This window comes from Dendropsophus ebraccatus, chromosome 2, assembly GCF_027789765.1.
Source record: "Dendropsophus ebraccatus isolate aDenEbr1 chromosome 2, aDenEbr1.pat, whole genome shotgun sequence".
Lineage (NCBI taxonomy): Eukaryota > Metazoa > Chordata > Amphibia > Anura > Hylidae > Dendropsophus > Dendropsophus ebraccatus.
Window position 1 is genome coordinate 141,127,055 of NC_091455.1, and position 13,105 is coordinate 141,140,159.

General features: G+C 41.1%; 1 protein-coding gene across 8 annotated transcripts in view; it reads right to left on the reverse strand.

The window, feature by feature from the left end:
- Nucleotides 1–13,105, reverse strand: part of SUGCT (succinyl-CoA:glutarate-CoA transferase) — a 660,405-nt gene that overhangs the window by 7,661 nt on the left and 639,639 nt on the right. The window lies entirely within an intron of this gene.

Here is a 13,105-nt window from a genome sequence, read left to right on the forward strand (position 1 = left end):
CGCGAACCTTATTTTATCATTCAAGATGATAGAATTACTCTGAGAACAGATCCCAACTTTCTCCCGAAAGTTGTATCATCCTTCCACCAGTCACAAGACATCGTTCTCCCTTCATTCTGTTCCTCCCCTAAAAATGATTTAGAACATAAGTTTCATTCATTGGATGTAAGACGATCAATTTTACAATATTTAGATGTCTGTAGCACCTGGAGGAAAGACCAATCTCTATTCATTCAGTTCCAAGGGAAAAATAAAGGAAAGAAAGCTTCCAAAAGTGTTTTAGCACGCTGGATCAGAAACGCTATAGAACAGTCCTACGTTCATCAAGGCCTCTCTTCTCCACTGAAAATCAGAGCCCATTCCACCAGAGCTGTGTCCACCACCTGGGCAGAAAGGGCCTCCGCTTCGATTGACCAGATATGCAGGGCAGCCACTTGGTCCTCTCCGCACACCTTCACAAAACATTATAGACTACAGATTCAGAAGAATGAAGACCTAACCTTCGGGAGAAAGGTTCTTCAGGCTGTGGTCCCACCCTAAGGTAAATGGTTGGCATTCTCCTGTGGTGCCGTCGAGAAGATGAGGAGAGAAAAAGGTATTAGTCTTACCGGTAAGACTGTCTCTCCGAAATCTTCACGACTGCACCAACACCCCACCCTATACTGTGTATGTATTTATATATATAAATATATATATATATATATATATATATATATATATATATAGATAGATAGATATATATATACATAGTACTCATGTGGTGCCAGAGGTTGTTATGCACTGGTGATTGTGGGAAGGGGAGGGGCTTTTAACCTCTAGTGTTTGTGCTTTTCCTGTCCCTAGGGGGTAGAGTTAACTCCTGTGGTGCAGTTGTGAAGGTTTCGGAGAAACAGTCTTACCGGTAAGACTAATACCTTTTTCCAGGCCCTTGGTCCTGGATGTTACACTCACCTCCAGGGGCGTAGCCAGGATTCACGGGCCCGCAAAACTGTATGGGCCCCCACCCCCTACACACAACACAAAGTACTGTATATAGGCTCGGTGATGTAGCCAAAAACTAAAATCTCTTGTAACCAGAGGCAGACGCAGCTACAAAAGTGACTGGAAGAGCAGAGTGATGATGGCTGCTTGCTCTGTCAGTCCACTGTTTTTACCTATAAGGGCCCATTAGGAGCTGTTATGGTTAAATACATAGATGCAGGAGAAGACTACCTTCTGCCTAACCCCTTATGTACTACTGTGTGTAAGTGACCCAAAGTATGCTGCAACACAAAAAAGAGTTAAAAAGAAAGACAAAGAGATCTGATAACCCCTGACCTCTGGCACATTTTCCTACTTGATTTCCGCAAAACAGAGGTCATGGGTTATCATATTCACCCTTTTTATGTTGCAGTATGGAAGTGAACACTGGGTCACTTAAACACTGCAGCACATAAGGGGTTAAGTAGAAGGACACGGGAGACTCTTATCTTCCCTATGCATCCCCTGGCCCCCCCCCCCATGGGCCCCATAGCAACTGCCTTCCCTGCCTATATGGTAGCTACGCCACTGCTCACCTCTCTCATTGCTCCCCAGCAGTGTCTCTCCTCCAGAGGCCAATGGCTTCTCTTGCTGTAAATGAGGGCAGCCTATTTAACTATAAGCATGGAATTAGATATGCTTATAGTTGAAGAGGTCAGTGCAGTACCCGCTGGTGTCCCCAACACTTACCTGGGTTCACCGGGTGCTGGTGCCCCTTTTAAATGATGGGATGATGCGCCCTATGTGGTCGCACACACCTAAGGCTGGCCCTACTCCTAGGCACACATCCAAGGCCAGCCCTACCCCTAGGTCGGACCTTTAACATTATAGAGCAAATAAATTGATAAACTTATTCTACAGGTGGGAAAAAGTACCTAAAAAAAACCATGTGTACAAGTTAAAAGATGAAAAATTCCCATGATTTTTTATAAAAAGAATAATGCAGGACAAAACGGCAAATAAAAAACACCTATACTAATACACAATTTTAAATAATGACACGGAAAAAAAACATAGTGAAAACTGCTGGCATATTTATGGGAACTTTTTAGGCCAAAAAAACTCCAAACAGTTAGGTTTATTGGAAGCCTGAGACTATGTTCACACACAGTAAAATAAAAGCAAAGTAAGAGAGTAAAATAGATATAAAATGTAGCTTTATTGTCAATCTAATACTGTTGTACATTAAAGTCTATTTTAAAAACAGTCAGTCTGTGAACATATCATGAAAAATGTAGGCACAGATGTCTTTTTCTCCACAGACTTTTATTTAGCACATTATTAGATTCAAAATATGATTGCGTTTTATACCTATTATACTGTTGTATTTTATTTTAGGGTGTATGGGTGGGTTCATACTGAGAAATTCTCACGGATAATGTGCGCGGAATTCCGCTGTCTGTCCGCGGGCACGGCAGCGCAACTTTCCACCGGCTCCAGATACACCATTCTATGGGCCGGCTTATTCCGCTATCCCCCGAAAGAACTGACTTGTCACTTCTTTCGGCGGATAGTGGAATACAGCGGCCCATAGAATGGTGTCTATGGAGCCCGCGTAAAGGCGCGGCCGTGCGCGCGGACAGAAAGCGAAATTCCAATGACTTTATCCCCAAGAATTCCACAGTATGAACCCACCCTATAAGCATATCCTTGGGGTGGGTTCACACGTAACTGACACGGCGAAATCCACTGCGGATCCTTTAACTATCATTCTGAATAGGATTACACACTTGCAGCAGAATTTTTATCCTGCTGCAAGTTTGTAACCGCCAGCCCCTTAACCAGTGGCGGCCCGGTGCATACATTACCAGACCGCAATCCGGCTTGCTTCGGGGGCTTCCGGTATCCTGGAATCCTAATTAGAATGACAGTTATGGGAACTTGCAGTGTGAAATCCGATGCAAATCAGCTATGTGTCAACCCGCCGTTAGGATATGTTCACACTGAGTAAAATAGGCGGAATTCCGCCTGCCTCAGTGTATCATAGCATCTGTATCCTGCTCCACACTGATGAGGGGCAACACCCCAAAAAAACTGTATGTGGATGGATACCTGGCCTTGGTTTATCCCTTGTCATTACATTATAGGGCCACTTAATATGGTGGTTTTGGTGGTTTCCTTACAGGAGCCACCCCTTGGCTGTGCCCTTCCCGGAGGCATATCTGGCTAGTCCTGTGTTTTGAGACTCTTTGATGAGGCTCCACCGGCTCTACTTTTGCATATTCATGTTTTCCAGGGGGCAATGCACCTAGAGCTTCACTCCTTTTAGCGCTTTCACTAGCAGCCAGCAGTGTTGTCATTTGGCTGGTCTCCCTGAGATCAGCGATCTGTTTCTCTTATAGCATCTCTATGGGAGAGGGCGCGCTACTCCGCTGCCACCCTTCTCCTCTCAAAAAAGTAACATGTCACTTCTTTGAGCGGAGAGCCGCAGCAGCGGAGCAGGGCGCACTCTCCCATAGAAGGGCTATGACACACTGAGGCAGGTGGAATTCCGCCTATTTAACTCAGTGTGAACATACCCTCAAAGTGAATCCATCAGCTCCATAACAGGTACAGAGCTATTCAGACTTTAGCCATCCAAATCTCAACAAGTAAGTTACTAGTGCAATGTGAAGAAAACATTTCAAAATGAATCAAAATGTGTTTTACACTCATAGGCTGGGTTTACACTACGTTTATTTCAGTCAGTATTGTGGTCCTCATATTGCAGCCAAAACCAGGAGTGGATTGAAAACACAGAAAGGCTCTGTTCACACAATTTTGAAATTGAGTGGATGGCCGCCATTTAGTGGCAAATATTTGCTGTTATTTTAAAACAACGGCTGTTGTATTAAAATAATGGCAGTTATTTACTGTTATATGGCGGCCATCCACTCAATTTCAACATTGTGTGGACAGAGCCTTTCTGTGTTTTTAATCCACTCCTGGTTTTGGTTGCAATATGAGGACCACAATACTGACTGAAATATACGTAGTGTGAACCCAACCATATAGTTAGCCATAGAACCATACAGGCTGACTATATAAACAGTTGTAGTGTACACCAAGCTATTCTGGAGTCACTTAAACTTCTAGCTAGGTGGTTCTGGAAAAACTTACAAGAGCAATAGTTTAGAAGTCAAGTACATAATTGTACAAGTAGTTATCATGCTTTCTTGCTTGGACAAGACGCATCTTTAATAATTTTAAATACCAATAAGATTGCAGACAGCCTGCAACACATATGGAGTCAATTATATGATTGTCTTTTAAATAACACTTATAGGAAAAGATTTGAAAGACTATTGTCTGCAGCAAGTCCACAGTAATTTATATCTTCTGTTTCCTGGCATTTTAATCTAGTCATATATATTGAAAAATATTTACTTACAGTATATTAGTCCATTTTTAACTCTTTGAAGAGCATAATCTTCAGATGCCTGAATGTCCCTAACAATATTTTACCATTTGGAATGTCACATTTAACCCCTTAACAATGCATGACTGGTATACCCTTCATGCGTCAGTTAAGGGTAAACAGAGAGGGCTCCTGGCGTGAGCCCTCTCTGCAGCCCACGGTCCCTGGTTGCTTTGTTTAGCCAGGGACCACAGGTATTAGCCGCCGCGGCCGATCGTCGGGGCCGGCTAATTAACTATTTAAATGCAGCTGTCAAAGCTGACAGCTGCATTTGAATAGTATATGTGCTCAGTCCCTGGTGTCTAGTGGGGGATCTGCCCCCCGCAATGCGATCGCGGAGGGGAGATCCGTTGTAATGGGCCGGCCAGGGCTCAGCATCGGAATGACACTGATCCCGGCTCGGCAATCTGTTTAAATGGTCTGCAGCAGACCATTATAATAGAGCAATGATCTGATGGATCATTGCTCTATTATATACACAGCATTGATCTCAATGGGAGATCAGTGCTGTGTATATAGAAGTCCCCCAGGGGGCTTAATATTACTGTTAGTGAAAATGAAATAAAGTGTTTTTATTAATAAAAAATCTACTCCCCTAATAAAAGTTTGAATCACCCCCCTTTTCCTATTTTATAAATAAAAATAAATAAATAAATAAATAAATAAACATGTTTGGTATCACCCGATCTATTAATCTGTCCCATTTCTGATCTTGTACGGTAAACGGCGTAAGCGCAAGAAAATTCCAAAGTGCAAAATTGCGCATTTTTGGTTGCATCAAATCCAGAAAAATTGTAATAAAAAGCGATCAAAAAATGCGCAATCAAGGTACCGATAGAAACAACACATCATGGCGCAAAAAAATGACACCTCAAACAGCCCCATAGACCAATTTTTTACAAGCCATCAAATAAAATAAAAGTTATACATGTTACATATCACTGTAATTGTAACAACTTGAAGAACATATATATAACGTCAGTTTTTCCATAGGACACACGGCGTAAAAACAAAGCCCCCTCCCCCCCCCCAAGAAAAAGAATTGCGTTTTTTTTTTGTTTGTTTTTTGTTTGTTTTGTTTTTTTCAATTTCACCATGCATATAATTTTTATCTGATTTTGCAACATATTTTATAGAAAAATTCAGCCTGTCATTGCAAAGTACAATTAGTGGCGCAAAAAATAAGGGCTCATGTGGGTCTGTAGGTGTAAAAATGCAAGTGCTATGGTCTTTTAAGCACAAGAAGGAAAAAACAAAAATTAGCCCGGTCCTTAAGAGGTTAAAGGGCCAGTCACACATCTGCTAAATACTGACCATGTACAGACAGTATTCTGTTAACCGGACCTCGGAGCTACCAGCCAGATGTCGGAAGCTCCGAAACATTCATGCTAATGTACTGACACAGGGGTTGGGGGAACAGATTTTGAGTAGGCCAGAGCCCATTTTTGAAATCATGAGCTTCTGAAGCTATGACACAGGAGGCCTCAGGAAATCTTCTTGCTGTCATTACAAGCATCGCAAAGCCCTGATAGTAAGCAGAGGGGAATCCTTCCTCTCTCCTTAACTATAAGTGCTGCGATCAGACTGATCGCAGCATCTATAGGGTTAACTGTCAGCATCGGAGCGGGGCTCTGATATTGACAGTTGCAGAGGGTCTCTGGCTATCAATGACAGCCAGAATCTGCCGTGGGATAGCACCTGTTTTATCCCAGGACGTAACTGTAGGTCGTTGAGGGTAAATATGAAAACTTTGATCTCTATAAGCAATCACGTTATTGCCCATAGATGTCCCCTAGGACTACAAAAATGTATAAACAAAATAAAAAAGAATTATGTAACAAAAAAATTAGCTTTCACGCTCCAACAGATTGAGAGAAAATAAAAAGTTAAAGGAGTCAGAATAGGGCAAGCTTAAGCACATTTTTTTCTTTTAAAGCATACATCAGCAGCCGGGCCTCTATTAGCGGACAGGGGCTGATCGCCTCGCCGGCAAATTAAGCATTCAAAAGCAGCTGTCAAAAGCAAAGCAATCTATATGCAGCATTGATCTCTATGAGAGATCAGTGCTGTAAATAAAGAAAATACATATTTGGTATTGTCGCGTGCGTAATCACCTGAGCTATTAAATGATCACATTCTTCCTAATTGTACACAAGAAGCGGCGTAAGTGCAAAACCTGCCAAAGTGCAAAATTTATATTTTTTGGTCACATTAAATCTAGAAAAATTGTAATAAAAAGTGATCAAAAAGTTGCAAAGCAAGGTACCGATAGAAAGATTAGATCATGGCACAAAAAAATACGCCTCATATAGCCGTATAGACAAAAAAATAAAAGTGTTATAAGGATGGTAATAGAGCAATTTTAAACACATTTAAAATTTTTATTTCAAAAAAGGTCAAATAAAATTATAAGTTATACAAGTTGCATATTGTTGTAATCGACGTGAAGAAAATAGAGAACATGTCAATTTTACCATAGGGCAAATGGCATAAACACGAAACTTCGTGAAATAAAGCCAAATTCCTTTTTTTATTCAATTTCACAGCATAAATTTTTTTTTTTTTTTTTTTCGGTTTTGCTGCATATTTTATGGGAAAATTAAGTCGTTGCAAAGTACAATTGGTTTCACGTTGCCAAAAAATAATGGCTCATGTGGGTCTGTCGGTGAATAAATGCAAGCAATACAGTCTTTTAAAAAAAAAAAAAAGAGGACAAAGGAAAAGCAAATTGGCTTTGTCCTTAAGGGGTTAAATTGGCTGTGTCTTAAAAGGGTTAAGAATCAGGTTAGAACTGCTGTGAATTGAGTGGTGGAAGAGAGTAAGTGGCTAGATAAAGTAAAGTTTGCAGTATTTGTTATATCTCATTCAGTGCTTGATTCATAGCTTACACTGCTCAGTGCTACTCTATAGAGTCCTCCACACTGCTGCTGCTGCTTCTTCTTCTGTAGGGTAGAATATTCTCCTCTATGTGTGTGCCATATATATGACCATCAAACAGCTGGTCTTTACCCAGTAGCTCGTGTGGTGTGCCCCCGCAGTGGTATGGTGGAGGTACAGAGGTACGGAACTTAATAGTTCAGGACCGAGATCTGCGATGAGAAGAGACAGAGTAGTACACAGTTGTGCTGACTGGGTTGCTTGTTGAGGGGTACAAAGAAGAATCACAGGAGCAGTCCCAACCCAAGTAGTACTGTGCTGTGCCGGGATGTTGGAGGTAGAAATAGAAGAAGACTTGAGAGAGAATAAAGACCTCTACACTTGACTTCCTATCTACAGACCCTGTAAGGTGTGCTGTGAATGGGTGAACAGTGCATACAGAAGAAGTAAAGAAAGAGATGATAGGATAGAAGAAGAAAGTATTCTCATTGGTCCACAGATCCATGTGACATACAAACAAACAATAACTCTTTCCATCCTTCAGCAGTGCAGCAACTAAGTAGATATACTCACAATAGCAACATCTTGTGGCGAAACTTTATCACTACTACATCACCACTTGCTTATAAAAAAATACAGGCTTTTGGGAAGGGTGTAACCAATAGCAACCCCCGTGGTGGGACACCACACAAGGACAACTGAAATTTAGTAATTAAGCTTGCATATGGGAAAGTTATAAACAAGTTCTATAATAGACAGAAATAGTGGCACAGCAGCATATTTTGAAAATGTATCTGAATGTATCTGTGTAGACACTTAAAATTTAATTTGGGGAAATTCATTTTAACCCCTTCGGGACCAGGCTAATTTTCGTTTTTGCGTTTTCATTTTTTCCTCCTTGTGCTTAAAAGGCCATAGCACTTGCATTTTTACACCTACAGACCCACATGAGCCCTTATTTTTTGCGTCACTAATTGTACTTTGCAATGACAGGCTGAATTTTTGCATAAAGTATACTACAAAACCAGAAAAAAATTCAAAGTGTGGTGAAATTGAAAAAAAAAAACGCATTTCTTTTATTTGGGGGGAATGTGTTTTTACGCCATTCGCCCTGGTGTAAAACTGACTTGTTATGCATGTTCCTCAAGTCGTTACGATTAAAACGATATATAACATGTATAACTTAAATTGTATATGATGGCCTCTAAAAAAATTCAAACCATTGTTAACCAATATACGTTCCTTAAAATCGCTCTATTCCCAGGCTTATAGCGCTTTTATCCTTTGGTCTATGGGGCTGTTTGAGGTGTCATTTTTTGTGCCATGATGTTTACTTTCTATTGATACCTTGATTGCGCATATACGACTTTTTGATCGCTTTTTATTACATTTTTTCTGGGTTTGATGCGACCAAAAATGCGCAATTTTGCACTTTGGGATTTTTTTGCGCTTACGCCATTTACCGTGCAAGATCAGGAATGTAATAAATTAATAGTTCGGGCGATTACGCACGCGGCGATAGCAAACATGTTTATTTATTTATTTATTTGTTTACTTTTATTTATAACCTGGGAAAAGGGGGGTGATTTAGACTTTTATTAGGGGAGGGGGCTTTTTACTAATAACAATACTTTTTTTTTTTTTTTTACACATATACTAGAAGCCCCCCTAGGGGACTTCTAGTATATATACTTTGATCTCTCATTGAGATCTTTGCTGTATAGATATATAGCAAAGATCAATTAGATCGGCACTCGTTTGCTTTCGGCTGCTGCAGCCGAATACAAACGAGTGCCGAGCCGGGGACGGCGCCATCTTGGACGAGTCCCCGGCCGGCATCAGACAGGGAGATCGCTCCTCCGGGACAACGTCCCGGAGGAGCGATCTCCGCCACTAGACACCAGGGAAGTGCTGCAGCCGGTAATCGGATGCAGCTGTCATGTTTGACAGCTGCATCTGATTACTGTATTAGCGGGCACCTGGGACCGCCGCGGTTCAGAGCGGGGTCGCCGCGCAGCCCCGTTCTGAACGCCAGCACCCGCGCGAGGATGTACAGTTACGTCCTCGTGCGGGAAAGGGTTAAAACAAAAAAACTATCTCTGTTTATTTGTACATTCAGGCTATGTTCACACTACGTATCTTTCCTGCCGTAGTGCGAACCGCGAATATACGCACGTAGTTTTGAGGTTGATGCGTTCGCTTGAAAGTATACGATATACAGCCGCACAATGCACACTACGTATGAACTTACGGCTGAATCGTATACGGCGCCGTGAAAAATGAACAAGACCATTGTTTGAGGACGGAAATGTTCCAACTCACTGCCGTGGATTTCCATGCGGTCCCGTACGGAGTACTTATTTGAGCCAAATTGAACGTGATTTTTAGATCCAAAAGGTTCTGTGTGTTTTATTGGTTGGGGCAAAGATTTCCAAGTAAATGACCTGTTTCAGATCGCTTTGAAACAAGCTAGGAAGCATAACTGTACTACGGGCGTATGTTCGCGGTTCGCCCACATGTTCGCAATCCGGCCGCATGTCTATTTTTCCCACGGCCGTACTTTCAGCCGCACATGTACGGCTGCGTACGAACTACAGCCGGACTCATACGTAGTGTGAACATAGCCTCAGTGGTAATATTAATATTTTGCATTTCACATCACAGTGTTATGTGAAGATGAATGGAACTAATTTTAAGTCACAGAAATGTATACAACAAATCAGCCACTATGCCACATGTGAATCTACCATTATTAGGTTCTGAGCGATGTATTTTATTCATCAGTGCTATGTAATGACAGGATGTACTTACTAGACTTTACACACTTTCATTTTTTCACCTAAGAACAGCTGAGCTAAACATCTGCCTACAATGTCTTCATCTTTTCCTACCATCAGCCATTGCAGTGTTTTTTTTCCTGTGACACTTGGGGAACCGTACAGATGAGACTATTATAAAGCAATGACATAACAGGAGATTCCAATAATTACTGTTTCCTCCCTGCATTACTTCAATCTCTTAGTGTGTAATAGGCACATGGACCTTTTCTGCACATAAAACTAAAGTGCACATTTTACAATATTGTTCTAGCGTTTACGGTAATACTGTATTTTACCTGCTTCCATCCCATTCTATACGGCTTGTTTTCAATGTAAGCTATAGCAGCGAACATCTCTATAAATCTCATTAAGATCTGCCTCGAGCAGAATAATCACAGCACACTACTGGAGTCTCTCAATATACAATCCACAGCTGCCACTACCGCACCCTTCCTCTCAGAGAACAAATGACTATATTGCTAGTTTATGTATGCATGCTGAGCTGCAGCATCATACTGGACTTTGACTTGTAGCCAGCAAAAACATGCTACTTGTAATGAGCCGTTCTTTAAGGTTCTCCTTCAATACTTCAATATCAAAACTGACCAACAAATATTTGTGTAATATTACATTTACATTTCTCCCCATTCTAGATCATTGACGTTTACAATTTTAATTGTTAATTGTGAAATTCTTGGGATTTATCGACAGTGTTATCTAACATTAACCCCTCAACGACACAGGGCATACATTTACGCCCTTACTGCTTGGGCCTTAAGGCAAGAGGACGTAAATGTACGCCCTGGCGTGGTCCCGGGCTATGGAGCGGGCTCAGGAGCTGAGCCCGCCCCATAGCGGGTGAGGACCGGCTGCTATCTGCAGCCAGGCCCTCGCCCTCAATGGAGGTGCCGCGACCGCTGCGTTTAAGTATAAGTGACCGGAGCATCTCAGGTCACTTAGCAATCGGGACCCCTGCAGCGTGTCTGCGGGGGTCCCGATCGCATTTCCTGACTGCCGGAGGTCTCTTACCTTCCCCCGTGCAGTCCTCGGATCGGTCATAGGATTCAGCCTGCCACAGACAGGCTGAATCAGAAGATCACAGATAACACTGATCCCTGCAATGCTATGGCATAGCAGGGATCAGTGTTACTGATCGAATATATGAATGTGATAGTTCCCTAAGAGAACTATAAAAGCGTAAAAAAATAAATCAATAAAAGTTTTACAAAATGCCCCAAAGCCCCTCCCCCAATAAAAGTGAAAATCACTTACCATTTCATACATAAAACACATAGAAAGTAATAAAGTTAATTAACATATTATATACCGTAGCGTGCGTAATTGTCCGATCTATTAAAAAAAAACAATACTATTCCTACATGGTGAACGGCGTGAAAAAAAAGCGCTAAAAAGGCAGAGATTGCCTTTTTTAATGCCATTTTTTGTATAAAAATTAATAAAAAGCAATCAATACGTTTGATCTAGAAAAAAATGTTAATAAAAACTAGAGATCATGATGCAAATGAAATGACACCCCATACGACCCCGTAGGTGAAAAAATAAAAGCGCTATAGTCACAATACGGCCATTTTAAATATGCCTATTTGCAAAAAAAATATGTTTTACTGCTAATAAAAATACTAAAATGTTAGAAAACCCAAGTTCGCCCCATAAATGATATTTTGGGGGTTCCATCATTCATTTTATGGCAGACTGAAAGATGCCATTACAAATTACACCTGCTGCTGAAAAAAATAAGCCCTCACATGGCCCTGTAGGTGGAAAAATGAAAGAGTTATGGGTCTTAGAAGGCGAGGAGGAAAAAACAAAAACTCAAAAGTGACAATTGCCCTGTCTTCTGTCATCACCCGGATGATCAGCCAGCATTTCCCCTTCTCGGCCTACATGGTGGCTTAAGGCACTGATGTTGACTGGACCCACAGAGCACCAATGACAGCTGCTTAGATATTGAAATTGCTAATAATTGCAACATCTAAACAGTTAAATGACCAGCATCGGTAAGATCCCAATGTGATGACAGTCACTATTGCAAATAGCAGAAGGGACTTGCTGGATATGATGCAGACTTGGGTGCTCGCTCACCTGACCCATGCCGTAACTGTATGTCATTAGTTGGGAGAAAGTTAAAGGAGAGGGAAGCATCCAGACCTTTACCTTTATTCTAAAGTCATTTAGCAGGGCTTGATGTTCAATTCTTTACAATCTAATATACAGGACACTATATAGCCAAAAATAATGGAACACCTACACATTATACCAAATAGTAACATGCATTGATAGATACAAAGACTAACAGAAAGATGGGCGGATACAATTCATCTACAGTCTTCATAATCATACATTTTGAAAACTAGCCAGTGAGCCAGTACAGAAAGCAATAAATCTGAAGTGCAACAAGTTACATCGCAGTGCCATCTAGTAGTCTCTGCCAAGTGCCACTGTGGCACCCTGCCAAAAACAACAGTGGTTACAGTTTAATAGCCGCTGGAGAACCACATGTTGCTGAAGCAGCTACACGTTACCTAAATAGTGTTAATATTATGAAATGAAGTTTTTCAGAAAAAATCTAGCAAGCAGAATTCATTATTACAGGCCATCTACTGGTCTTAATTTTACTGTGTACTAAGTTGTGGACTGTAAGAAACTTTGAAAATCTCTTAAGTACACATGTGGCAAAAGCATTCCTAACATCCATTTTATTCTGACAGCTTTTTTATTTCAGTAAATATTTATGGACATTATCTCTAATAAAAGTGAAATGTTTCTAATATTACCAGAGCAGCCCAAGGATAGGATTTACACACAGACATAGAAACATCTGATTATAAGGCAGAAACATATGGGTGATGGCATTTACCAAATGTGTTTTCCCTTCATACACAAATAAATCATTTTGTGTTTCTTTACTCCATGTAGTAAATGCTGAAACAGATCCTCTCCTCTTATCATTCTCAACTCCTCTGCCTACAGT